Consider the following 20,707-nt stretch of genomic DNA (forward strand, 5'->3'; position numbering starts at 1 on the left):
AAATTGTCTTTGGTGTTTTTTTTTATTTTAGCCATTCTGACCAGAGTAAGATAGTATCTCAAAATTGATTTGTTTTGCATTTCCATGATGGCTAAGATGTTGAGCACTTTCTTAAGTCTCTTTTTTGTCCATTTTAGACTAATTCTTAATGCCAAGTGGTGCCTTTCATAACTCCCATCCACCTGTGCTTGGCCAAAGGGAAATTCTCAGAAAACAATTAATTTCACAGGTTTCTAGAGCCAGAGGGGTCAAAGACACCACACGAAAACTGACAGAATCCCAGTCCCCCATTCTCACTCCACCCCCCCAATCTCCTCCTCTTCTGTTTCTGTCCAGCAAAGGGTAGATTTCTTAAGAATATCAATAAAACATGTTACATCAAGTTCCAGTAAGACTAAGCACCTCCCCTTGTATTAAGGCTGAGCAAGGTGACTCAGTATGAGAAGTAAAGTCCCAGAATCCAGTAAAAGAGTCATAGACAGCCCCTGTTCCCGCCATCAGGAGTCCCATAAGACCAAGCTACACACCTATAACATATAGGAGAAGGGAACCATTAAAAACTCTGGGATAGAACCAGGTGATATCCTGTCTGGATACGATAGCAAAATTTACTTTGTTGGTGTCAAATATTACATGTTCTAAAATGGTAGTTTGGGGAAACTGCATGTTTGAAATGCCTTGCTAGATTCCAGTAAGAATAGTTACTTCTTTTTGTGTAGTCTCAAACAGCTCTAAATATAAAACTTGCTGTATATTGTAACATTAACATTATTTTACCTTATTACTATGAATTTGTTAGAGCCTAGTAGAATTATTTGTACATTTCTATATTAGTCCTATAATTAGGAAGATACCTATAAGTTTATGGAGAACTAAAAGTGTATGGGAAACTAATATTTAAGTTGCTTCAATCCATCATCTTGTTGACTTTAAAACTACGGCTTAGTGAGGTGAATTGATTAATGACATACATATAAGTGGTATGAAAGCCAGAAGAAAAGTACATTAGCCAGTGTTAGGCCATCAATATAGACTGCTGTCATTTCAAACCCAGTGAAGACACCAAGGTGCAGATGCAGTCACTCAACAAATATGCGCTAGATAGGATACTTCATATCAGTGATTTTCAACCTGTGGGTCATGACCCTTTGGGGGTATTGAGAAACCTTTTCACTGGGGTCACCTAAGACCATCTAAAAACACAGGTAGTTACAATTCATAAAAGTAGCAAAATCATAAAAATAATTTTATGGTTGGGGAGTCACCACAACATGAAGAACTATATTAAAAGTTTGCAACTTTAGGGAGTTTGAGAAGCACTGCTCTAGGGAATACTATTCTACATTACAGAATGTGCTGGATTCCAGAAAGTAACAATGAGTAACTCTAGGTCTCTGCTTTACAGAAATTATGTTTTTGTGGTTATTTATGTCTGTATATATTCCACAATGACAATATTTGAGAATGCTAAACCAGAAATATATCTAGATACATAGTGTCTATACACACACACACACACACACACACACACACACACATATATATATATATATATATATATATATATAAACTGTGAAAACATTTAATGAAGCTTTATAAGTAAGGAAGACTGTTTCCAGACTTTATTGTAGGATAGAGGAAAACAAATCTACGTACACATACAGCTGCCAAGCCTTTGTTCAGAACTTATTTTCAACAAGTACCATTTCCATCATTGGTACTTTTCCTATGACTCTTCTATGTTGCTTTGGCACAAGACATTAAAACATGTAAAACAACAATGAAAGAGATAACATGACAGAGGGAGCCATTATGGGATTAGGCAGAAAGCTGCTAGGGAAATTCCTAGGAATCCACAAGGATGACTCCAGCTAAGACACTTAGCAATAATGGAGAGGGTGCCTGAACTGGCCTTCCCCTTTAATCAGATTAGTGACTCCCCTAGTTGTCATCATAGAACCTTTATCCAGTAACTAATGGAAGCAGATGCAGAGATCCACAGCCAAGAACTGGGCTTACCTCCTAAGAGTTCAGTTGAAGAGAGGGAGGAGGTATCATGTGAGCAAGGATGGTTAAAAGCATGATGAGGGAAAACCACAGAGACAGCCCACCCAAACTAGCAGTAGATCACAGACTCTGGACTAACAGCTGGAGAATCTTCATGAAACCCAACTAGGACCTCTGGATGTGGGTGATGGTAATGTGACTTAATCTGCTTGAGGGAGGGGCCCTGGCTGTAGGACCACCCTGGCTGTAGGACCAAGTCTTATCCTAGGTACATGAACTGGCTTTTGGAACCCATATGTTGCCCGCCCTGATTTGGGGGGTGCTTGGTCCTGCCTCAACTTGGTCTCCCAGATTTTGATGACTCCCCAAGGAAAGCCTTATTCCCTCTAAGAAGTAGATGGGGGATGGGATGGATGGAGGAGGGGAGCTAGGGGAATTAGGGTTTGAATGTAAAAATAATAAAAAGAAACTAAAAAAATATGCACTTTATGTAAATTGATCTAATTATGGCTTACAGCTTAGCAACCTACACATAAGCACCCTAATGGAATTAGAACATTTAAGATCACAATTCATCAACACAGCATGCATTAGTCCAATGAGATGGCTCAACAGGTAAACATAGCTTCCACCAAAGCTGACAATCCACCTTCAATTCATGAGACCCACATGGTGAAGAGAGACCTACCCCTACAAGTTGTTCTCTGACCTCCATAAACATGCCATAGCATACCCACACAAACAAGCAAAAAATACATGTGATGAAAAGTTTTTGTCTAGTTTCAATATTTATATTGTAAATGTATTCTTTTGAATCATTTTAACTTTAACAGACTTTTACAACCTTTCTGCACTTGAACACATCTGATTAACTACAAAGAATCACTTCTTATACAAGTAGTTTAATGAGGTACAAAGGTAAGAAAAAGTATCCATCCCCCAATGCCCTAAATGATCCATTTATGAGCTTCTTGCAATTTATTGTTGGGAGCAGCATAATGAATTGAGTTGAGACACTGTCATTTTGGAGTCTGCCACAGAATAGAATAAGGGATAGAATTACGAGAACTCTTTATCCCTGGCTTTGATGAATTCATAGGTGATTTTAGATGCATGAAATACAAGAAAATGAACAACCTTGTGTATCTCTTTTAACAAATAGAGATCTACAGAATCTGACTTCAAAGTCTGCTCCAGAAACCCTATTAGACATGTTGATGTAAGGGCATTGAGATAGGCCCATTACTTTGCACTGAGCTACATTGCTATTCTCTGACACTTTTATTAGGAATGGGAACTAATTAAATATCAGAAAAATCAGTCCACTTCAGGTGAAGCATTAAGTCTCCCAATGCACCTTGTTCTTATAAACATGCTTTGATATTTCCAAAAGGACAAATTAACTGCAAGAAACTGCTCTAACTAATGAAAACCAAGCTATTGTGTGGACCACATTAACAGTGAGAACATTTTAGCATGGGAGCTTTAACACACCTCATAAAGTTTAGTGTAGAATAATGACTTTTTCTTTGATTTCTAATCTTGCTTTACTGGTCTATTATACTTTAATTTTTTATGTAAATATGTGAAAAAATTCATTATCCTCATTCCAATCTCATTCTTTCTGGAAAAAGTCAATTCAAGCCACTTAAATATAGTATATATGTTTTTAAAATACTTTCATGTTCTTTATTTATCTGATCTAGATGCTTTATTTATCTTTGAGTCCTGATACTCTATCCGCTGTATCCATCCACTTGATGAATTCTGCTTGCAAAGATTCCCTTGGAGTTTCTAGTTGTTGGGTTTTTCAATTCCATCTTCATTTAGTCTTGCGTCCTCATAAATATTTCTGTCTCCTGATTGAGAGACATCCTGGATTGTCCTCATTTTCATCAGCATTATGTTTGTGCTTTCTTGGGTTTCACTCAGACGTTTATTCCCCTTAAATCCCCTTTCTTTGATGTCATTGAACCATTTCATTGTGTCCTCTTTAAATTCCTTGAATTATTTGATGAAGTTTAGGATGACTCTTTTCAATTCTGTGTCCTGGGGTTCACCTAGGTAATTTTCATTAGCAAATATTTCTAAAGGACTGGCAGGTTTTTATCTTTTGCATTGTAGTTTTGATATGAGTGTGTGAAATGTTTTCCTTAGTCCTAAATGTGATGTAGACAGAACAGACAGGGGCTGAAGAGAGGATGTATGGGCGGGTTAGACCTAGAGGCTGGAAATGACTTGGGATGAATGAAGTCAGGTGGAAAGAGGAGATTTGGCTGTTCCGCCTGACGTACATCCTGGACAGAATCTCCAATGTGGGAATGGGTCTGGATGGATAGAAAGGTTAGATATAGCATGGTAGAGGCCCATGGTTTACGGGTGAGGCAGGGTGGAGCCTGAGGGGAACCTAGAAATAGCTGTACTACAAGAGGTAATGGCTAGATTAGGCCAGGGTATGGATGTGAACCAGGGCTAGATCTGGCAGGTTGAGGAGAGTATATGGAGGTGAGGAATAAGGAAGACTCACTGGGTTAGACCCTGGAGGTGGAGGTGGGAGAGAGATTTAGGAAGATACCCAATCTATTTTATTAAGGAAATAAATCAGAAAGTTTGAAACTTCTCAAATAATTTCTTACCCTATAATGCTATCCTGCCAATATTATGTAGCAAGTAATGTCATAGTGTTCCTTGCCAGTGGTACTTTGGTGTCATTAGGTGGCACTTCCTGAGACTTATTGTAATGACATAAATTTCAGGCTAAGACCATTTTAAAACCTATAAAGAAAGCTTTCCTAGGAAACAGGCAGGATGGCGCCTAGGCTTCACCGTAGGTTCACAATGATCAAGTGAAGCTTTCCCTTGTTAGTCTTACTCTGCTCCATGGAGTATTGCCACTACTTTGCTTTATTCATGTCCCTTTAGCTAACCCTGTTCCTTTGTTTCATGCATTCCTGGTTCTGAACCTCTGGTATGACCTCAGATGAATAACTACAGCACCAATCTAGAGTGAACTGTGGAAATGGGACCCTTTGCTTGTGGCATAACACTACAGTTGTTCATTATTACAACAATGTCCCTGACTCCACCTACACTTCTCTCCCTTTTTTAAACATGTCTTCAATTTCAATTCTGAAGCAAACCTTTTATAACAGAAAAAAATTAGAAACATTCTCTTACTTCACCAGATGTGATTAAAAGTTGCTCAGGTAAAAGCTGACACTTCTTGTGCCTTTATAGGCATTTCCTTTAGGTTGGGACGATTTCTTCTATTATTTTGTTGAATATGTTTTCTGTGCCTTTGAGCTGGTATCCATCTCCTTTGTCTATCCCTACCATTCTTAGATTTGGCCTTTATATGGCGTCTCAGATTTTCTGCATGTTTTGTATTAAGAATACATTGGTCTTAGCATTTTCTAGACCAATGAATCTTTTTCCTCTGCAGTGTCTTCAATGCCTGAGATTTTCTCTTCCATCTCTTGTTTTATGTAGTTCCAGTTCACTTGCCCAGATTTTGCATTTCCATAATTTCATATGTTTCTGTTTTGATTTCTTTAAGGGAATTTTTCATTTCCTCTTTAAGGGCCCCTATCATATTTATAAGATTACTTTTAAGGTTGTTTTCTTCTGCTTCATCTGTGTTGGGATATTCAGGTCTTACTGTTGTAGGCTCATTGGGTTCTGGTGGTGCCATATTGCCCTTTCTATTGTTGAATATATTCTTACACTGGCATTTATGCATCTGTTCTGGTATGGGTTATGCCTGTGCCTATGTAGTCTTCTGGAGTTTCAGGGGAGGGCTGGTCATGAGGAGGATAAGCATGTGCTTGCGGTTGAGTGGCAGAGTTGGTCTTGGGGAAACACAGCCCAGTAGGTGGGTGGGAGTGTCGTTACAGCCTGGAGGCAGGTCTCTCACCCAATTGCAAGCTGGTAGGAACTGCACCAGAACAATGGAGTTCTACCAGAGTTGGAGGCAGGGCCCAAGTGCCTTGCTGGTGCTGAGATGGGAGCAGGAGGGGCATGGGAGGCTCTCTGGAGTTTAGGGTATGGAATTTGGGGCAGTTCAGCTGGGAAGCCAGTCACTCACCTGCTCGTCATTATTCTTGGCAATGCTTGTCAGATCGAAAAGGCAAAGATAGTTCAAATATAGTATTACAAACACTTGATTCAACATGAAATACATTAATCAGTTTTGTCTAATTCATAAATGGTTCTCTAAATCAACAGTTTTAATAGAAGATTGAAAGGCACTTATTGCTGGATGCTTCATCCTAGGAAAGTTTGTTGTTTCCTAGTGAATTGCTAACTATTCCCAGTGTGTTCCTTTATTAGTCATCCATGAGCAAGGAGCAACTCCTTCTCCGAACATTCACCATTCCTTGTAGTAAAACAGCTTCATCATACTGTCACTTTTCCTGCTACAGTGACAACAATTTTTGAAATTGCTTTATGACATACTAGCTGCTTTCTTTTTTGTTTGTCAATAGTTATTTATGCACCTAGTTTATTTCCAATGGAAACAAAATATTATTATACTAATGATCATCTAAAACTCTGCAGCTCACCCTTTGGTTACCCTAATTATATGTCCTATATGTAGAAGAGCTATAGCAGCCAGGTTCTATGCTGTGAAGACACTCTCCAGTAGCTCAGACAGGAAGTGCTTAAACAGACTGATATATGTGAATCTTTTTTTAAAGTCAAATGACTTACTATTAGCAATACTAATTATCAGTCTTCTCAGTAATATCATTTAATTAACTGAATTATCATGTTAAACAGCTGAGAGCTTGTTTAAGAAAATATCAAATGTTAAAATAAATGTTTTATGTTTTAACAGACAAGAATTCTTTCAGAATTTTGGTTTGCTACTAGTTATACTTATAATATGTAAAGCACTACTATATTTCATATAGTGAAATTATCTCAACTCAAAAATATGTCATGCCACCTCCCAAAAAAATCTACCATAAAATATTCTTTTTATTCTACTTCTTTTTTATTTAAATTAGAAACAAGCTTGTGTCACATGTCAATACAAGCTTCCTCCCCCACCCCCACCCCCACCAATCCCTTCCAGATCCCCTCAATCACCACTCCACTCCCCAGGGAGGGTGAGGCTCTCCTTGGGGGATCTCCAAAGTCTGTCATATCATCCGGGGCAGGGTCTAGGCCCCTTCCCAATGTGTCTAGGCTGAGAGAGCATCCCACCATGTGGAATGGACTCCCAAAGTACATTCAGATGCCAAGGATAAATACTGATCTAGTACCCAAGGCCCCAAAGATTGTGGAGACCTCCTCACTGACACTCAGATTTAGGGAGTCTGGATAAATCCCATGCTGGCCTCTCAGCCATTAGTCTGGGGTCCATGAGTTTCTCCTTGTTCAGGTCAGCTGTTTCTGTGGGTTTCGCCCGCCTGGTCTTGACCCCTTTGCTCAGCACTCCTTTGTATCTGCAACTGGGTTCCAGGAGTTCAGTTCATGGTTTAGCTGTGGGTGTCTGCCTCTACTTCCATCAGCCACTGGATAAAGGCTCTAGGATGGGATATAAGGTAGTCATCAATCTCATTATCAGGGAGGAACATTTAATATGGTCTCTCCACTATTGCTTAGATTGCCATTTGGTGTCATCCTTGTAGATCTCTGGAAATCTCACTAGTACCAGATCTCTCCTCAAACCTATATTGAGTCCCTCTATTATGGTATCTCTCATCCTGCTCTCCAGTATTCTTCCCCTGATTCAACCTTCCTATTCCCCATGTCATCCTCATAAAAGATTCTTATAGACATCAAAATGATATTTCACAATCTCTTTTATTACATGGAAATACTTAAAACCACCCCCTTGGTGATTAACTATTTCCAGAATCACAGTGAAGAAATATGAACTTGGAAATTTTTGACGGAAGACTGGTGGAGGTGGTACATTATTAAAGATACCTGCATATATTTCTTCAAGAGAAGGATAGTATAGTCGGGCAAAGAATCCTATTCCCATTTTGGAGTCTAGTTCAGTAGATTAAGTTCATAGTCACAAGTCCATAAGGAAAAGGAGGTGTTCAAACTGAGGTTCCTGGCCTGGACAGTCCAAAGAAGTGTGTTGAGGTGTTACATCAGGAGTTTCCAATATTGTCCATGTTCAGTCTTGAGAGTAGTCTTTAAAAAGGTGAAGATTTAAATACAGAAGCATCAGAAACTGATACGACAATGAAGACACAAAGTAGATATTCTACTTGCAGACAGGATGGCAGGTTATGTCTGTAGTCTTCCAGTGATCTTGTTTTGAAGCCTGGAGGCTAGAAAGGCTGGCGATCTGGGGCTTGTTTGGTTGAGTCAGTCACTACATAGCCTGATCAGAGAGAGACTGAGACTACTGGCTGAAAAGAGGTTGTTGTATACTACTGGGTCTATCCTCATTGGTTGAAAGTCTGAGCAAAGATGATGTCAATAATAAGGTGAACTGTGACATCATGAGGCATGAAAGTACTGTGCTATTCACTAGAGTATAGGATACAGTACAGAGTACCCTCCAAAGCTTTCCTGTATAACAGAGACTATAAGAAAAACTGGTACAATAAATGTACTAGAATAGAGATATATGCAGTTTACATTTGTAAGACATAGTAAAGGGACAGTAACTGTACATGGAGTTTCAGAAATGGCTTCCCAAATGAAGTACTATTTCATCTGGGCCTTTTATTATGCATAGGAGTTTATTTCGAAGAGCAGGAAGCAAAGGGCTATTTTATAGGTATCAGGATGTGAATAAACAGCCAAAATTGACAAATACATAGAAAAGTCAAGGGGGGTGGATAACTAAAGATGATACTGGAGTAAATGGTAATTCCCTAAAACTTATGCCACATAGTCTAATGAAATCCTATAGATTTAATTTCATAAGGCTCATAACCATCACAGGTTATCCAGTTACTACTGGAGTTACAACAAATTAAGGAAAGCATGTAGTGTTCTAATCCAAACTGAAGCTATGCCTTCTGCATACTATTGACTAAAAAATTCCTGCATTAATTTATCAAGTTTAATAAGGCATGTGTTACCATATATATTGTGTGCAACATAATTATCATATATACAATATTTGCTATAAAATATGTATATAATGCATACCATATAATAAATAGTACCATTTCCAGAGATCTACAAGGTTGACACCAACTGTCAATCTAAGTAATAGTGGAAAGGCTACCTTAAATGCCATTCTGTGATAATGAGATTGATGACTACCTTGTATGCCATCCTAGAACCTCCATCTAGTGGCTGATGGAAGCAGAGGTAGACACCCACAGCTAAACACTGAACTGAATTCCTGGAAACGAGTTGCAGAGAGGGAGGAGTGATAAGCAAAGGGGTTAAGACCTGGCTGTAGAAAGCCACAGAAACAGCTGATCTGAACAAGGATGAAGCTCTTGGAACCCAGACGGATGGCCTAGAGGCCAGCATGGGACTGATCCAGATTCCCTAAATTTGGGTGTGAGTGAGGAGGCCTCGGCAATCTTTGGGGCCTCATGTACTAGATCAGTATTTATCCCTGACATACAAATGGACTTTGGGATACCATTCTACATGAAGGGATGCTCTCTTAGCCTGGACACAAGGGGGGGGGCCTAGGGCCTGCCCTGGATGATATGACAGACTTTGGAGATCCCCAAGCAGGAACTCACCCTCTCTGGAGAGTGGAGTGGGTAACAGGTGGGGGCTTGAGGGATGGATGGGGGGCGGGGGAGGAGGGAAAAAATAAATGGTACCGCACTTTATAGGTATTTCCTCCTGACACTATATGTGCATTCAACAGAAAATTTCATTTCCACTTTTGTTTACTATATTTGTTTCAAAAATAGACACGTTCTGCCTCAAGATGGGGGTGCTAAAACACAAAGAGAGGAATTTGTAACTGGTCAGGCAGAAATGAAGATAGTCTAAAGAGACACTTGGGTCTCAATTTGACTATCAAACTGTTGAAACAATAGACTCAAAACAAATGAGAATTTCCCCCAGGAACCTCATGCTGAGAGGAGGAAAGGGGAACTAGTCTCCCAGAAACAGATTTATAACAGTTCTCACAACTTTACAGGATGACACTGAAGCCCATAAAACAGTGGGCCAATGGTGGGCAGAAGCTGATGGGTGGCCAGACTTGACTTGGGGCACAGGTTATGACAACCCACTCCAAGATCCCTAACAGTGCTGAGGCTGGAAACCCTCGAATTCCAACCACTGTCTCACTAGTGAGCTGTCCATAGAGTTAGTAACTTTTTAAATGAACTCATTGCAGTCTAGTTTTAAAAAAATCTTGCTAATGTTACCCAGAATTAGTTTATTTAAGAAAGACATCCAAACATGAATATGAATACTAATCTCCTTGATGATTACATTCATATTGTTCCCATTCCTCCCCTTTCAATTGATTTAACAGTCTCTTTGCACTTCAACATAGTCAAGTGTTTTCTTTTCAGAGACCTAACTACAGTATGGTTAATGTAATAAGCTGGAGCCAAAGCCCCGAACAAGGAAATATGGAAACATAAAATTAAAGGCACAATCTTTATTTCCCTCTCTGTATCATTTGATTTTTCTTGCTGCTAAAAAAGTGAAATTGCATAGTACAAATCCAGCTGAAATTATCCTTTATAAAGGAAGAAAGCACAAAGGAAGTTTGTGATCTGGTCTTATACATATTAAAACACTCGAAAATATACATGAATAGAGGAATGAAAATGTTTATCATCTGTCCTTAGGGAATGGCTTGCAAGTCTGTTTGAATAGCTTAATCAAATGTCACAGCTTTTGGGAGAGGTAGAATTCCTTTTCCTTATGCATGTACCTCCTAAAAGGTCTATGACATTCCACACACCTGTCTAAGTACAAAGGCAGGGTTAATGGGACTTGATGGATTTTTTTAAATGAGGGCTCAAAGTTGGATGGGTGTGGAAATAGTCCTGGACCCGGGAGGAGATAAGGGAAGGGGCTGAACATGATCAGAAAACAATGTACACAATTCTCAAAATAATAAAAATTTAAAGTTCATGTAGAAAACCTTAGAGTTCTGGGGCTCTCAGTTGGGCAAGTACAGGGTGCTCTGAAATAATTATTTGCTGATCATAATAAACAAACCAGGAACTGTAGGGTCATAACTTTCAAATGCAGTGAAGTCCTCAGGGCTACAACTTGAGTAAGCACATCAGGCAGAATTTTCTCAGCTGAAACTCTTTCAGAATTTTGTCATCATTCTGTAAAACTACAATCTCTGGTCTCAGGGTGGTTCTTCAGACTACATTTTTGATAATTAAATTTAGTTTAGTCTGTCCTGGCATTTTCCAAAAATGTATATGCCGTATACTCTTCCTGCACTAGAATTAACTTTACTATAGTGTAATATGCCTATGGGACTATTATTTAAATAGTCTGTCAGGGTTGCCTAAACTTGAAGTATATCTGGTAAGTGTAACATATAAATTATCGTGGAACCTGTAATTATGGTGAGAACTTTTTTTAAAGATCTGTAACAGATGGTTGTTCTGAGATGTGGAGAATAATTGGAGAAAGGGGTGTTTTATCGATTACTAGGTTTCTAGGCCATTCAGGTTATCAGTAGTCAACACCATTTCACCAGAAACAGAAGACAAAGTTCGAAGAAATCTTCTTGTCATCATTTGCACAGAGATGCATCAATCAGTAGCAAGTTCCTCAACAAGAACTGAAATTCAAGGTGCAGCGGTTGACCCTCATATGGACGGGGAGGTTGAACATCCTGCATAGTGCTGCCAGGAAATCCCTACTTCATACTAAGAGGGGGCTGGCTGGTTGCATATGTAGGATGTCCCATCTCCCGGCCCACTTCATCATGACAGATACTGAAAACGCCATTCTGCTTTATTGAAGAGCCATAAAATCCATGCATAGAAGAAACAAAGATATTGAGCTACATCACTAAGAAGAAATTGATTAATATATGTATTAAAGTGTGGAGACTGACTTATAATTTTAGCTCATAAGAGGAAGAGGGCATGTGAGTACATCTGTGTAACTGTGTGGATCTGTCTTGAATCATATGGCAAAAGGGATAACGAAGTTTGCAAAACTTCCTAACAGCACATAGGCAGTGCTTCAAGGAGGGTGTCACTTCCTCTCAGTATTATGCCAACACGAGATATGGTAATTGAACATTTTTATGGAGGATATTCAAAGGTAGAGTACCTACAGAAAGAGAGAATTCAATACCTACTCATAGAAGGAATACCATTTATAGACTTAAAAGTAGAAAACGTAAAATTGGATTGCTAAATCAGAAGTCTTTTACCTCATATCAGGAGTCCAGAAAGGATTCAGTAATTGTAAGCAGGATAAAAACTGTCCAATTTCAAGCAAGAACCCAAGATATAAACTGCAAACAGGAATGATTCCAAGAGAGAAAGTGGTATGTCACCCAATATTTTTGAAAACCTAATTGTTAGATATAGCATCTAGCCAGATCAAAGGGACTTATCATTATATTATATATAATTATACATATGTACAATTTGTTTTCAAGATTAGATTTGCCTCTTGAAACATTTTTTGAAATAAGTACTTTATTTACCAAAAATTTGGATATGATAGGCATGTAGATTTTCAGATGTATTTGCGGTCATGTGTAAACACATTTGATTATTTTGTTTTCACATAAAAAAACAACAGCATGATTTCTTATATGGTTAGACATAGATTTGCATTTTCCATAAGATTCATAATAATTAAAGAGTAAAAATAAAATGAATATAGATCTCGTATTTATTTAGAATTTTTGTATTTAATTAGAATTTTTATGTGTCACTGTTAAAAATTATTTTTCCATTTTCCTGTTTCTAGTATTTGCCCTTAGACAATTAAAACCTCTAGATTATTTTCTACTTACCTTATATCCAGACAAACTATATTTTCTTCTTACTGAACCTATTGTTGTTTTTAGAAGTTACAGATTTACTAGGCCTTCAGTCACAGGAATACATAGATAATTTTACTCCTTGTTTTCCAATGCTAAGCAAGTTGTTTAAATGCTCATCTCAGTAATAATGAACAAAGTGTCAACAGGAGCTTGTAAGATGGCCCAGCATATAAGGACACTAACATCTAAGATTGACCAGCTGAGTTTGATCGCTGAGACCCACCAGTTAAAATGAGAACATAGACTAGTGCATATTGTCCTCTAACCTGCACATTACCTTGTCAAATGTCAACCCCACGTATACACACAATAACTAACTAACTAACTAACTAACTAACCAACCAAATAAATAAATAAATAAGAAACAATTAGTAAGCTCGGTCTTATTAACCTAGCACTCACAGGGACCTAAGTTTAAACATTATGACTGCAAAAAGAAAAAAAGTTTTATAATGAAAATAAGAAAGTATCCTCTCTAGTTCCTGAATTTGAAGTTGAACTACATTACCTAAATTATTGTATTATATATATTGATTGTTGTTTTCAGTCAAGCTATCAAGTTGAAGAGAGTTCTTCATATCTATAGACATTAAAATTTTAATTAGGACTGACTTGTTTTTATTCAAATTATTTTCAGGATGTACTGAAATAACATAACATTTTTCTCTATTATTAACATAATAGATTGTGTTGGTATATTTTACAGTGTTAAATCATGATTTAGTTACTGTAATTACTGTTGTTTGTCTTGATGTATTAGCCTTTTGGTACTTTTCTGAACCCTGTTTATTAGTATTATAATTGAAATTTTATAAATATATATTAATGAATGTTTTTATCTCTACCCTATTTAAAGGATTTCAAGTTTTGATGTTGACACTTTATGAATTTTTAAAATGTCCTTGATTTCTTCAGTTCCCTCTTCAACATTCACTTGTGTACTGTTTAATCTCTATTTGTCTGTGAATTTTCTGTAGTTTATTTTGATATTTGTTTCAATTTAATTTCATTACAAGACAGAATATTTGTTAAGTTGTTTTCTGTGTCTTAAACATGATGTATTCTACAGAAAGACCCAGGGTCACTGAGAATGTTTTCTCACATGAAATGTTCTCTAGCCCCATTTGACATATCATAACATTTACCTCTAATACTCCTCTTTATATTTTTGTTGTAATAACCTGTATTGGAGGAAGTGGAGATATTTAAGTAACCTACTACTACTGTTTTAGGGTTGATCTGTGACTTTAGTAGTATTTCTTTTATGAAATTGGGTACACCTTTATTGAGTGAATATATCTTTAGAGCTGTAATGTCCTGATATTTGATCTTTTCAGTGATCCACTCTATTGACTAGACTTTCAAATACATTTTCATTTAATTTTTCACTTCCAGCACCCACATGGAGGCTTACAACTGCCTGTAACTCCAGTTCCAGGGGATTTGACACTGTCACACAGACATGCATGCAAACAAAACACCAATGCACATAAAAGCAATCATTTATAAAGAAGAGGGGCTTGAAAAGTTTATTCATATAATCTTTGATTTCTCTTAATACATGTATAATAACTCTTTTGAATTTTTTCTCGAACTTCATCTAAAGGAGATCAATACTGTGGGATTGACAATTTTTGCAGGAAACATGTATTGGGGATTTTAAATTTTAAGTCAACTGTTTTTTATTAAAGATTTATTCGTTTTATGTATATGAGTGCACTGTACGCCAGAATGTCAGAGAGAGCATCAGATATTTCTCATTTTTGGATGGTTGTGAGCCACTATGTGGTTTGCTGGGAAGTGAACTCAGAACCTCTGGACCAAGAGACAGTGATCTTAACTGCTGATCCAATGCTCCTGCACCATAAGTCAACTATGTTTTGTGTGTGTGTAGGTTTGATAACATATAAGACATATAAGGGTAACCAGATTATAGTATGGGTAAGGTAACAATTGTTTTCTGTTAGACTGGTGCTCAGGTATCAAACTCTATCCCAAAATCCCCCTGATAATAGAATACTAACTGAAATAAAGTCACTAGAGGTGAACCCACTATGAACATGGAGTAATAGTTAATTAAAAGCAATCAACTTTTATACATCCATCATTAGAGTAAAGGCATGTTGATAGTACCATGCATAATAATATATTAGTGTGGATAGAATGGAAATGGTGTATTAGTTACTTGTCTTGTGTCCATGACAAAATACATGATGCAAGCTTCTTAATGGAAAGAAGAGTTTGAGTTAGCAGTTGCAGACGAAATAGGCTATCATGGCAAGAAAGGTAATGTGACAGGAACATAGTATGTTCATAATCAGCATGCAGAGAACAATAAATTCCGTGAAAAGGTACTACCCACAGATAAGATAGGTCTTCCTATCTCAATTAACCTAGTATCAACTAACCATCACAGACAATATGTGCAGAAATCTGGGTTTTGCTGACTCTAAATCCCATCAGGTTAACAAGATCAACTATCTACAATGGTAAACAAAACAAGGAAGAAAAAAACAAAGCAAGGCCAGTTGATAGTGTTAGGTTAATAAAAAATAGAGAAGGGAAATTGTATTGAATTCTATAGGTCAAAAGCAAGTTTAGGTGAGAGTTTAAGCTAAAGGTGGACTGAGGGGTAAAAGGCAAAGATGTGTAATCAGAATGCCAAACCACAGAGATTTTGGAATTCTGCCAATCTGTGTTCCTTGGGAGAAGAAAATGAAAAGAACGAAAACAAAAACAAAACAGATGAAACAGGAAAGAGTAAGGAAGGGGAAATAAATTGATGGCAAGAACAGCAGGACCAAGTTGACTTAAACTGACATTGGGCATTAATACAAACACATTTAGAGGAGTGAGAAAACTGTGTGGTCATATATGATGAGGGAAACTGACTGACCTGCTTGTTGCATCAATGTTCTAAGTCTCCATAGCTTCTTTCCCAGCTCCTATAAATCTGTCTCACCCCTGGGAGTGCTTTTGCAATGCATGGTTTACTTCTTCCTTTGGATGGTCAGATTATAGATTCTGTTGGATTATTAATTTTTGGCCAAGAGGAGTCATGTTGTCTTGATTCTTCATGTGTCTTCATCGGAGCTAGCACCTCTAGGATTTGTCCAATGGTTGCATTATTTTATGACCTTCATTCTTTCAGTTGAAATTTTTACAGTGTTCATATAGGAGTAGATTACAGTAGGATTAGAGTATTTCTCTTTCCTCCTGGACTGCTATACCCTCAGTTCACATGCTCAGAATATTGTATTCAAACTCCATCACTACCCCAAGAATGGATAAGTAACTATAGAAGCAACCACAACAGATGGATATGGCCTCTATGAAAATAAAATAGTAGCTAATTAAAAGCAGGTATCTAGGGCTGGAGAGATAGCTCAGTGGTTAAGAGCACTGACTGCTCTTCTAGAGGTTCTGACTTCAATTCCCAGCAAACACATGGTGGGTTGTAAACAACCATCTATAATAGGATCTGATCCCCTCTTCTGGTGTGCAGGTGTGCAAGCAGACAAAGCACTCAAACATAAAACACATAAACAAATGAACCTTTAAAATTAAAAATAAGTAAATAACATATTTTAAACCCAATAATATTGTGGGAATAAACAATCAAAGAACAATATACACCAAAACACTAGTTACTGTGAGTAGAAATGGAAAAATAGGCATAATAAGTAATAGAAGAAAGAAAAGAAAATAGAAAGCAGGAACCATAAAAATGAAGAGAAGAGGTAAGATAGTCCCAAATAAAGGCAGAAAGAAAACAGAAATCAAACACCAAACAATCTTAGTATTAGAGAGGATGGCACAGGGAGACTCTACACATCCATGTATAACCCACGCCAACCTATTTTCTTTAGGAAAGCATACTTCAATTAAGGCAAAAATGGGAAGAGCAACATAGTTCACAAAATTGAAACTAGATATGTTACATAAGGATTATGTAAAGTTGAAGGAAAGAGAACAGGACAAAGCCTCGCAATCTGTTACTCTAAATTCTCTCACATGGGTTCCACATGGGCATAGTTGCCGAGTCTGTCTGAACACTCACTTTATTTTTCTCCATCTGACTAGGTGTACTTCAGCGAGATCAAAGCCTCTGTGGGATTTTGCTTCTTCTGATAGTCTGCTGTTTGCCCACTACCAGAGGGTGTGGGACATTTGGTTCTCTTTCTCTAGCTATTGGATAGGGCTGTAAGCTTTCCCCTGGCAGACCTTGTACTTTTTTAAAAGAACATTTTTAAGTACTTGCCACAGCTTGTTTCTCTTCAGGTGAGCTAGTGAGTCTCATTCTAATCTGTTGATCAGATGACGTGTCCACTGCACAGGATTCTGCAGAGATCTGACTCAACACTTTTCCCATACTGTTAATGGTATTTGGCAGGTTCAGTCTTGGAGTCTTGGCTCCGGACACTTGGTCTGTGTTCCCAGAATGGGCCTTGCAAAGAAGGACCTTTGTAGTTTTAAACTGAAATAGGTACAAAATCAGCCAGGATCTTTTATAACTGGCTTCATTGCCGTTGACCTTGTCATGAAGACCTTATCATCAACTAAATGGCATGTGGATCCCAAGATTCTTGTCTGGTTGATTGTAAATCTTCTCAGTGGTATATGCAGTACTGATTGAATTTTTACTCTTGTTCTCTATCATCTTTAAAGTATCTTGTAGTAAAAGTACAGTGGGAATTGCTCTAAGTTCTCTCTTTGTCTTAGACAGGATTCCAACCCTCTTCATTGGCCTTTGCTCCACACTGGAAAGAAAACACTTGCTCTTTGGAGGCTAAGCTGTTCCACTTTCTAAATTTTGCTTCCTTTCTTTACTAGTAAAATTAATATTTGTCCACAATCATTCATCTTAGGACAGGTGTTCTCCAATCCATCCCACTTTGTTTCCAGAAATTCTATTAGTAGGTGTATGGACATCTTCTGTCTTCTAAACCCTAAAGTGTCATCCTGTAAAACATTATATGTAACTCTGCTTCTAAAACTAAGATTTTGTCTTTTACAGCTATTCTTTATTACTATGGAAATTTCTAAACTTTCCCCATATTCAGTGTATTGAAAATGTTCCTAGATCATGTCAATTGACTTATTGCTCTAAGAAATCTGCTTTATGGTAGAAAATAACAGATATAATAGTTTATCCAATGGAACTTCTACTCATGTCTACATTTAAATCACAACTGGGAATGAAATTTTATATGCAAAACATGTCAAGTACTATAATACAATCAACTTCCTTAGCAGATATAATTCAAGGAAGCTAAGAGAAGTGATAACATACTTAGGTTGTAGCTCAGTAGTAGGGCATATATCTAGCATGCACAGGGACATGGGTTCAAGCCCCAGCTCTGAAAAACAGATTGAAAAGTTAGCAGTCAAAATTCAGTAATACTGTGTTTAGAGGACTTCCTAGGACTGAACACTTGAATAAATATAACATTGGTTGAGTTGAGTTTTCAAAGCCATCACTTTCATACAATTCAGGAGGAAGAAATACTTTGTGCCATGAGATGTCGCTAAGGCTCTAATAAACAATCCTCAGTTTGGTGACCTAAATAATCAGAAGAAACTAAGAATTTTGGTTCACACTTGTTATTAGCACTATGGAGGCTGAGCCAGGATGATTGTCATAGGTGAATGTCACATAGTGATTTCCTCAGCTAGAAGGGTAGGAGTCTGTCTCAACATCAAAAAGAAGGAAGGAAGGAAAGAAGGAAGAAAGGAAGGAAGGAAGAGACAATATAATATTCATAATGGTTAGGTTATGATAAATTTTCAAAAATAACAAGGGAAAAGCAACATTCAAGCATATGCATAGACCCACTTTTCAGAAGCCTACCCTGAAAATATACAGATACTGAAATTCAGAGATTATTATTATTATTGGTATTATGATATGGCATAAAGGAAACTATGTCCATAATCATTGGAAATTGCAGCTTTCAAAAGACATATAGAAACAACAAATAAAAGGAATTTGAGAACTGAAAAATAATACATGAAACATTTTATTTTATTTTATGAGCAATATGTTTATTTGCCTGAATTTGCTGAATCCAGAGCATTAATTTTTATTACACGTACTACTACAAAGACTCACAATATATAAAATACTTAACATTCTTTTAAGACAATTATTTTAGAAACAACAAAATAAAAGGAATTTAAGAGCTGAAAAATAATATGTGAAGCGTTTTAAATCTTTTGAATAGATATAAGAGCAAATGGTAAATGACAGAAAAAATGCATTCAGTACTTTTGAAGAGAGATTCATTAAAGTCAGCACCAGATAGCAAAACATGCTCAGAAAAGAAATAATGCATCCCATGGAATAAATTATCAAATCATATATTAAAGTTCTCCAACATATGCATGGCTTGAGACTCAATGGATAAAAGACAGAACATTCTATTTGAAAAATAAGGATTGAAAAGTCCTTAAATTGGTAAAAGACATAAACTGTATACCCATGAAGGTCTGAAAATAACAAACATAAGTATGAAATACAGGCTTGACCAGATGGCTAAGATGACATTTCTGATACCCCTGAACTTCAGAGGACAAAGAAAAGTTTTAAACAGCATCCCCAAGCACTGAGGAGAAATCTCAGAGTCAAGTTGAAAGCAATAAGGAAATATTTTATTTTCTGAACTACAGAGTGTTTTAGAATATTTTAGTGAAAAAGTATGTGAGAGTCAAGTCTGGTGGTAAACTTCCAGAATTTTGGAGGTTGAGATAGGAGAATCATGAATTTAAGAGCAGCCTGGGCTGCATACCAGTACCGGGTATTTTTTTTTCATTTCCTAAACTACACTACAGTATAAACTCAAATTAAGTGTAATATCTATACAAGACAATTAAAACAGGCTTTGAAAAATTGTAACATACTTTAAATAGGCAAAACAAACCAAAAAAGTCCAACGTAGCAAGTGTCATCAACCCATAGGGATAGAGGAAAATCTAACTTACAGAGGTGCATCATCATCAAATTAAAATATTCCCAAATACACAAGTTTCATTAATATTAAAAATCATAAGTCAGGCAGTAGTTAAACCCAGCACTTGAGAAGTTGAGGCAGGTAAATCTCTGTGAGATCAAGGCCAGCCTAGTCTACAGAGAAAGTTCCAGGATAACCAAGACTATCCAGAGAAGCCCTGTCTCCAAAAACTAAAATAAAAAATCATAAATAGTGATAAGAAAAGGTGTTCACCTTGAGAAAAAAACAGATACTAACAACAGGAAGACCAAGAATGGAATTATCAAAGATTTTAAATCAATTTCTTAAATTATTTAAATTGCTGAAGGGAATAGTGAACAAAGAACTAAAGGAGACAAGGAATAAAAGTTTAGAAGTATAAAAAGGAACCAAGTACAAATTTGGAAATTAGAAAGTACCATACTGGAAATAATACATTCACGGAAAACTGAAAAACAAGAAACAGAAATATTTGTGATCATATATAGGAAAAATCATGAGGAAACTACACACAGGATCCATAAACTAAAATTATTTCAATACTATATACAACAATAAACAATCCATAAAGGGAATTTAAAAACAATTATAAGAGCATCTGAAAAATCTCATGTGACCACCCCATTAGCTATTGACAGGAACATAGTAATAATAAATAAATAAGTGCATAGAAGTCTCCAAACATAATTATCAACAATCCCACTATGAAAAATAATTCCAGTTATATGAAATGTCCAAAGTATGTAAATCTGTAATGAAAAAAATAACTAGA

At 36.8% G+C, this 20,707-nt stretch overlaps 1 protein-coding gene across 1 annotated transcript in view; it reads left to right on the forward strand.

Annotated features, from left to right (window-relative positions):
* Positions 1-20,707, forward strand: part of Htr2c (5-hydroxytryptamine receptor 2C) — a 215,396-nt gene that overhangs the window by 169,951 nt on the left and 24,738 nt on the right. The gene's annotated exons all lie outside the window — the stretch shown is intronic.

Source organism: Mesocricetus auratus, unplaced genomic scaffold (genome assembly GCF_017639785.1).
Source record: "Mesocricetus auratus isolate SY011 unplaced genomic scaffold, BCM_Maur_2.0 Super-Scaffold_100003, whole genome shotgun sequence".
NCBI classification, from domain to species: Eukaryota; Metazoa; Chordata; class Mammalia; order Rodentia; family Cricetidae; genus Mesocricetus; species Mesocricetus auratus.